Raw genomic sequence first — 9,276 nt, 5'->3', positions numbered from 1 at the left:
AGGTGCCTAGTCTGTACAATGCCTCGGGGGAGCGAGACAATTCACAAAAGCCAGCATGCTAGGCTGAGAGCCATCTAAAATACCCAATGAGAGCTGCTGACCAGAGAGGTGCATTCTAAACCCTGCCCCTCTCACAGAGCTAGGTGCCTAAGTCTGGGCTGCAAGGAGGCACCTGTCTCAGTTTGCAGTCCAGGAACAGGAACTCTTGCCTATGTTGTCATTTCCCTTATAACTTTTAGCCCAGGGATTAGAGCACTCACCCAGTAAGTGGGAGATCCAGGTTCAATTCTTCCCTCACCTGATGTGTGGAAAGGATTTGAACAGGCATCTCCCATACCTCTTAGCACTGAACTATGGGATATGCTGACGTCCGTGAAAGCTATTTCACTTTGGATACATCATTAAATAGTCATTGGAGCAGGGGCACTGGACCCTGCCTCTCCCCTCTCTCAGATGGTGCCCTAACCCCCAGGCTACAGAGTCATTCTCTCTCTCTCTCTCTCTCTCTCCCTGGCCCAGCGAACACACCTACCAGATCAGGCCATGAAACACCATAGGCAGGTTTGAAGAACCTACTAAGCCTTAGGGTGAGATAGGCATTCAGATGCCTAGAGTGAGGCAGCAGAGAGCATGCCCGAAGGCAGATATGTAGGCACCTAAGGGACTTTTACAACCAAAATTTAGGCTCCAAGTGAGTTTAGGCTCATACAGAGTTAGGCAGCAGCTGAGCAGGAGTTTTGTGGATCCCATGAGAGCCTAAAACTGGGACTTGGGTACCTAAATCTGGAGTTTAGGCACCTAAGTCCCTTTGTGGATCCAGGCCTAAGTAACTTGCCCAAGGTCACACAGGAAGTTTGTGACAGAAGAGGGATGTGACTCCCACATCCCAAGCTAACACTCTAACACCTGGAACATCCTTAACCTGATATCTATTTTGCACCTGAAAACAATTGCTAATGCAGCTGGATGCAATCAGGTGATTGGATTTCTAAATATTGCCCTGTGGAACAGCCACAGAGGCTGCAAACTGCAGTTGATTCTGGAGACAAAAATTACAGGCTGCTTTTAAAATTTGATCCTAAATGCATTTCTGAAATTTTTGGAAAATAAAAATAAAAATGTATGTATCAATTTGCTGCTGCTGAAAGGGAGTTAAGAGCCCCAGGTGTATTCTGTCACAGCTATTCTCAAACTGTGGGTTGTTAGACTTGCTGGAGTCTGGGGCTGAAGCAGAAGCCTGAGGGCTTCAAACCGGGGCAGTGGGGCTCAGGCTCTCCCTTCCCTGCCCCCTAGGGTCATCTAGTAATTTTTGTTGTCAGGAGGAGGTCACAGTGCAATGAAGTTTGAGAACCACTGCTCTATCATGTAGCTTGATCAAAGCATTTTACTCATCATGGCCTTTGAAAGCCTGGCTATTTCCATTGCTCCTGCAAATTGTGCTAACCATCAGTTCACGTGATGGTTTGTCTTTTAGGTAGTTGTGCACAGGGGGATCAGCATAGGACCATCAAATGTATTTCACTTGTGACTGCAAGAAAAGTTTAAAGTGATCCACATGGAATGTTTCAGAAGCAAAAGTGACTGGCTCCAAAAGGAATACTAGCTAGTTCTTCGTGGGTGGGAGGATGGTGACTGGAATGTGGGATTTGGAGGGAGGCAAAGGAAGGTTGCATAGTTTTTTAAAGTGGAAAGTCTGTAAGTAATTGAAGTATAATAATCATTTGAAGCAAAGAAGAGATAGGCTTTTATTGCATCACCCAAGAACATTCTCAGTGGTTAAGAGCCTGATCTTGCAAGGTGCTGAGCACTCTAGCCCTGAGTCAGCAAAGCACTTAAGCAGCTGGTTAACTCTACAGAATTTCAAGAACTGCTGCAGACCCCAAGTACCATAAATCTTTCTTGCAAAAAGACATCTTACCAAGGACAATCAAATAACATTGAATTATCAAATCTACTCATTCTAATAGTTCATTGGTCAGAAAGACACAAGCAGGCCACTTTGCCTCATGACAGTGCAGGTGCCATTGCCTGTGGCATCTCTTTGTAGAACCATGTGTGATATGAACGTTGGCAACTCTTCCAAAACCATTGTATAACATCAATACCTGACAGTTACTGCAAGGAATAGATCAAGTCAGTAAGTGTCCTAAAGGGCACTTTCTGCACTGAATATGAAGGAATGTGGGTTTTCATTGCTTCATTTATTACTAACTGAGGAAAAAGTGGTTGTGTTAAAGAGTTTGAAGGGTTTGTTTTAGTTGATCCTGGTTTTCATTTCTCAGAACCAATTACATTATAAGCCAACTCACCGTTATGTGTATTACTTGGTACAGTAATTGTATCATAAACAACATTTTTAAGTCTAATGTAGCTGAGGCTTGCCCAATGTACTTGTTTCTCTGAAGACAACTAGTCATAAATAAAGTTATCTATACCATCAGGAATTTCCACTCACTGCCCATAACTTTTTTTATTTTAACTAAAACTGTTAGGCAAGGGGCCAATCCCACGACATCCTGGAAGTCTGCAATATATTTGCAATGAAGAGCAGGTTCCTCAGATTCCATATACATGAAGAACAGTACCATGTCAACCCTGAAGTGGGGGTTGAGGCCAGAAGCACTGTGCAGTGAACTGCTGACCTTGTGTGAATCTACAACGAATATTGTAAGTGTAAATGTCTTCGCACACCATTAAGAGATGATCAAATGTTTCTCTCTGCAACTTCTCCCCTGGTATTTGTGGAGATGGAGGCAGCTTTGTTGGCCCCTGCAATCATATGCATATTCAGGTAGTCCCCAGACACATTAAATGAACAGCTGCTATGTGTGAACAACTGTGACTTAACAAAATGTCTATTAATGTACAATAGTGTGTCATTAAAATTTTTAAATCTTATAGGTTTCTCCTATAACCATTGCCCAAACCCCAGACACAGTAAGGTCAAGGGAAGAGTAGGGGAGAACTCTAGGCCAAAGAACCCTGGGAGGCTAGAACCCCAGTAACTATCTTCTGTGGTTGGAGGAGCCTGGTTCCCTGGGAGATAAAACTCCCCAACTGAGATCAGCAGAAGCAGCACTGAGTGAAATGGTCATTACACACCCATTGCCTCAGGACCTCTGACAGCAGCACCCCCAGCTGGCTGTTTGCTGAGGGGAAGGAGGTGGGTGGAGGGCTGAGAAGAAGGCTGGAGGACACTGTAGGGAAGAGGCAGGAGACAGGGGGAGATTGATTGGTTTGGGGAAATCACTGAACTCTGACTAGGTATGGGTAAGTCTTCAATGGCAGGTGTCAGTGAGGGCTAGAAAGAATGTGAGTGTATGGGTACATATTAGGTAAACCTGGGATGAATAATCAGGGCCTGATTTAAGTGGGTATAAAAAAAAGCAAGTCAATGGAGTTACACCAATTTACAGCAGCTAAAGTTCTGGCCCTATAATTCTGTTACAGATCCCCAACTATGTACACTTCAGCACAGCCTCCCACCTCATTCTGAGGTACCTCATTTTCCCCAAAGGTGCTGCTGATACCTCTACACTTCAAATTCCCTGTCACCTCAGCACCCCGTCCTGTGTCCTGTCTGGCAGGAGATGTCTATGGAGGAATGGAAGCTCCAGGCCCCTCCTTTCAGGAGCTGATGTCAGCAGAGAGGAAGGACAGGAAGAGGAGCAGAACTGACCTGCTTGTCCCAGGCTGGGGGAATATTTTGTGGGTCCAAATGAGGACTCTCTCTTTCTGCAGAGTCCATTTGTTCAGCCAACATTCTCCAAGGTATTCAGCACTTGAATGCAGGAGCCAGGTCAAGTTGCAATGATCTGCAGAGAAGTGTAGGCCATGCGTAGGTGATACACATTGGTTCCCCGCTGGTGTGGGGTTTGCAAGCCCCAGCAGAGCATACTGGAACAGCAAACAGCAGTAGGATTAAAAAAAAAAAAAAACCAACCACACACATACACACACCTCTAGGGGCGACATCTAAATTGTAGAGAGAAGTAAATCAACAAAACAAAGAAAAACTTGCTGAAGCTAATTATTTTTATAAGCTTAATTAGCAGTCAGAAAGTTACTCCGTGCTTGCCTGGCTGTGTGGGTTAGGACACAGGAAAGGCAACACACTCTTGGAAAAGGCAGGAAACCAGAGACTTGCACAGTTGACATGACCTAAGTTCTGCTTTTTGTTTTGATTTTAAAGCATTTTAATTAACAGTAGGTTTGTTGCTATTTTAACAGTGGGGTCCTGAGTCATAACAGCCTTCAGCTAAACTGAGCACACATACAAAACCCTAATCCAGGTAGTGTTAAAGTTGCTGCCACACAACAGTCTTCTTGAACCTTTCTGGTACATAGGACTCCAAACCCCTAAATGTTAGAAAACCAGGTGAGGCTGAGTTAAGGTCTCCCTCTCCACAAAAAATGTTAGTGCTACAAATAAAAAACCCCAAATCAAGTCTGCCCAATTAAGCATTGTTTCACACACAACCCAACCTTAACCTGGCTCTCTCCCAGACAGAATGCCAGCGTTTTGTATCAGTCTTTTGGGAGTGGAGAATATTTCTGTTGCCATTTCCACATGGTCAGAGTGAAGATTGTGCTGTGTGTGAAGCAGCACCTTACCACAGCTTTTCCTAGTAAGAAATCTGGCCTTTTCTGTCACTCTGACATTCTTCCTTGAGCTTTGTAGGGAGATGTTCCTAGATCTCAAGGCCAAAAAGTAACACTGATCATCTAGTCTGACCTCCTGTATAACACAGGCCAGAGAACTCCCCAGAAATAATTCCCAAAGGAGATCTTTTAGAAAAATATCCAATCTTGATTTTAAAATGGTCTGTGATGAAGAATCCACCACAACTCTTGTGAAATTGTTCCAGTGGTTAATTACACTCACTGGAAAAAATTTTCACCTTATTTACAATCTGAATTAGTCTAGCTTCAAACTTCCAGTCATTGGATCCTGTTATACCATTCTCTGCTAGAGTGAAGAATCCTTTAGCAAATCGTTGTTCCCCATGTAGGCACTTACAGATTGTAATTAAGCCACCCTTTAGACTCAAAGAGAAGATTATCACTGAACCATGTTTTCTAATCCTTTAATCATTATCTTGGCTCTTCTCCGAACCCTCTCCAATTTATCAAACATCCTTCTTGAACTTTGGACACCAGAACTGGACACAGTATTCCAGTAGCAGCCATATCTGTTCCAACTACAGAGGTAAAATAACCTCTCTAGTCCTACTTGAGAGTCCCCTGTTTACAAATCCAAGAATTAAATTAGGGCTTTTGGCCACAGCATTGCTGTAACAGGGCACTCACCCTCTTGAGCACCTCCGAGCAGTGAGGTGCAGTATTATAGTCCTTTTCACACCCCTTGTGCCCCCTGAAGGCTGATCTTGGTAGGTCTTCAGTGGCTGGACCCTCCAGCAACATCACCAAGGCTGAATGAACTCTATTGGGGGTACCAAAGAGTGCAATAACTAAATGGTCTATTTTACATTGCTAACATCTTCAGCCCCAGCTCTGGGCCCTTAAAATTCAGCACTTTGTTCAGGTTCCCAGATAAGCCCTGTTCCCTTTTGGGGTTTACATAACTTTACCTGTGGGGGAACCCACCCACTATGCCAGGTGTGCAGGGTCCCTGGGTTAGAACAGCAGCCATATACTGTTTAGTCCCATCCATCTTTGTGATTTCCCTAGGCGCCTTCCTATCAAAGCCCTTATTTATAGTCCTGGCTCAGGAGGTCTCAGGTTCTTCTCTAGCACCAGACTGCAGAGGCTCACCCTTCTTCATTTCTCTAGTCCCAGCCAGGAACTGACCTGCTAAGTTCCTGCAGCTACTTTTATTCGAGCCTACAGGGCTCTGATTGGCTGTTGCTAGCCCTTATGGCCCTTGGCCCAGGCCACTCTAGCTCCTAAAATGGCTGCTTTAGTGACGCCTCTCTAGGTAGGCCTAGAAAGACCCAACTTTATTGCTCTCACCTTGCTGCTTCCTGAGGTGGAGTGTAGCATAGCAGAACAATAGGTCCTCTATCAGGGAGGCAGGAAGGCCTGGCACATCCCATCACTGTTGCACCAGGAACTCATGTTTAGCTGATTATCCACCATGACCCTCAAATCTTTTTCAGTCTCACTGCTTCTTGGGATAGAGTTCCCCCTCCCCAACCCTCCTGTAAGTATGGCCGACATTCTCTGGTTCTAGATGTATATTATTTACACATATTAAAATGCATATTGTTTGCTTGCACCAAGTGACCCAGGCTGCTCTGTATCAGGAGTCTGTCTGCTTCCTTATTTATCCCTCCCACAGGTTTTTTGTTTTTGTTTTGTTTTTTTTTTGTCACCTGCACACTTTATCAGTTATGATTTTATGTTTTTTTTCCAGGTCATTAGTAAAAATATTAAACAGTGTAAGGCCGAGAACTAGTCTCTGCAGGACCCCACTGGGTTCAATGATGATTCTCCATTTACAGTTACATTTTGAGACCTATTTTCAGCTTTCAATCCATTTAATGTGTGCTATGATAATTTTATATCTTTCTAGTTTTTTTAATCAAAATGTCATGTGGTTCCAAGTCAAATGCCTAATAGAAGTCTAAGTATATTATGTCAACACAATGCCCTTTATCAACCAAACTTGTACTCTCAGCAAAAATGACTTCAAGTTAGTTTGATCCATTTTCCATAAACCCATGCAGATTAGCATTAATTACATTACCGTCTTTTAATTCTTTATGAATCGAGTCCTGTAACAGCTGCTCCATTAGCTTGTATGGGATCAATGTCAGACTGACAGGTCTATAATTACCCAGATCAGCCTGTTTACCCTTTTTAAATATTGGCACAACATTAGCCTTCTTCCAGTGTTCTGAAACTTTATGGTTTCCTAACGTTTGGGGGGTTGAAGTTGTACCGTCCAGAAGGAGGTGGGGAGAAGGCAGTATTGAGCAGCAGTGATCTTAACTCCAGTGTTTCTTGTAAGTGAATACATATTTAGTACTTTCCTTATAACTCATTTCCTCCAGACCCCTGGACATTTTGCTATTGTCCTCTGAATACTTTCCTGTTTGTGGTAATCTTTCTGGGAATACAGTGACCAGAACTGAATGTAACATTCCCAGCATGGTTGCATTGAATGACCTAATCTTCTCAACCTTAGTCGCGCAGAGCTTAACTTTACCATAACAACTGATGCAAACTCCTAGTTAGCTGATGTAAAACATGGTTAGGAAATAATAAAGAAATATCCACAAAGAACAACCAATCTGGTGGCAAGTGCAATTTGATGACATTTCACTTGCACTAGCAAGGCAACTTAAGAGAGGACCATGTCAGGGTGGATTTTTGACCGGTCTCAATATTCAGTCATCCTTCAGACAAATCATACATTTTTGTAGTTTTTCCTCAAAACAGTCTTCCATCCCCTAATGACTGTGCTTATGCTATGTGCCAATTAGTCTTCTCTTGCACTGAGCGCTGAATGGAGATTTCTAGAGAACACTCACAGGGAAATATTGTCAGAATCCGGGACAATATCTCAGTTTTGTGACAACATTCTGCAACCATATAACTGCAAAATACCAGTACCCTTGAACTTGAAGCCTAGTCGAGAAACAGGCTCCTTAGAAAGTCACTTAGCCTTTCTGTGGGTAGAATTTTCCAAAGTGCCCAAGTGATGTAGGAGCACAAATCCCCCTGGAAGCTAAGGGGGGTTGGCACCTAACTTCCTTAGGCTCTTCTGAAAATCCCAGCATGTGCCTCCGGTTTCTTGTTGGTAAAACAGGACTGATAATACTTTCTTCCCACTTCTGGGTGCTGTGAGGCTTAATTCATTTAGATGTGTCAAATGCAAAGAGATCTTCAAGGCCTCATGGGACAACAGAGCAGGACACAGTGTAAAATAATCAGAAATGGTGGTTTCCAAAGCTCAAAGATCACAAACTGATTAGCACAAACAGTGCCCTTAAGATGAAATTTTACACTAGTGAAGTGTGGTAATCATATACATTTACTGTCCAGGGTATGATCTTGCTACCATAAAAGACCTCTTAATTAGAGCCCCTTGAAAACGAAGAAGTAAAACCTGATTCAGAACCTCCCTGTATAGTTACATACCCAGACAAACATTCATCTTGTCTTCATATTTTCTGTAGTTTTTCAGGTTCTTCAAGATTTTTTTAATCTATCTTTAAAAGGCCACACTACAGAAGGGAACTAGCTTCAGATTGAACAACTTCACTTTTTGGCAACTTTTTATCCATATCATACAGACAGTTAAAAGAACAACCTTCCCACTGTTATTACCAGTAGAGCTGGTCAGGAATTTTTCAATGAAATGTTTTTTTTCATCTCATAATGCTAGTTCATTGAAACTGACGCTTTTCAAGGAAACATATTGGTTTTGATGACAATTTTGTGGGGAAGGTTTCTCAGGTCCTGAGTAGAATTTCTGGAAGAGAGGGAATGGGGAAGGGAGACCGACTGACCGACCACTCCAGAATAACCAATAGCTCAGTAGTCAGAAAACTCACCTAGGATGTGGGAGACCCATATGGAAGTCCTGCTCTGCCTGAGTGCTGTAATCATCAGCAAAATGGCTATTCTGGGCTAAGTCAAAAGGTCTAATATTCATTCCATTGTGGAACAAAATAAAATCTTGAAACTTCTTTTTTTTTTTTTTTAACAAAATTAAATTTTTGTTTTCTAGTCAGTCCTGACAATTTTTGTTGGAAAATGCAAGCTGGATTCAATATATCTTTAACTTTAACTCTCCAGCAGACCTCTACCTGTTTAGACACTGTCATTTACTAATAGGAGCAACTAACAACAGGTTTAGGATATTGGACCCTCCCACCTGTATGATATTCAATTTGGGTGTTGAGGGGGATGTAAACCCAACCCACCAATATTCATAATTTTTATGTTTTCATGCATTGGCATTGTATAGTGCTGATGTTGCATTGCCCAAAATAAATTCAGGATCTTTTAATTAATTTGACTTGCAGGCTAGGCATAGCAGATGCTGGAATACTGTGTCCAGTTCTGGGTGCCACATTTTGAGAATGATGTGACCAAATTGGAGAGAGTCCAGAGGAGAGCTACAAAAATGATAAAGGGTTTAGAATACCTGACCCAGAAGGAAAGGTTTAAAAAACTTGGAAAAAGAATGAGGGGGGAAACTTGAGAACAGTCTTCAGATATGGGAAGGATTATTATAATGAGGACGGTGTTCACCTGTTTTCTATAGCCATTGATGATAGGAAGCACTGGAATAAATTTCTAAGT

Source organism: Chrysemys picta, chromosome 3 (assembly GCF_011386835.1).
Source record: "Chrysemys picta bellii isolate R12L10 chromosome 3, ASM1138683v2, whole genome shotgun sequence".
Classification (NCBI taxonomy): domain Eukaryota; kingdom Metazoa; phylum Chordata; order Testudines; family Emydidae; genus Chrysemys; species Chrysemys picta.
The sequence above is the reverse complement of the archived record's forward strand: the minus strand, read 5'-3'. Positions refer to the sequence as shown.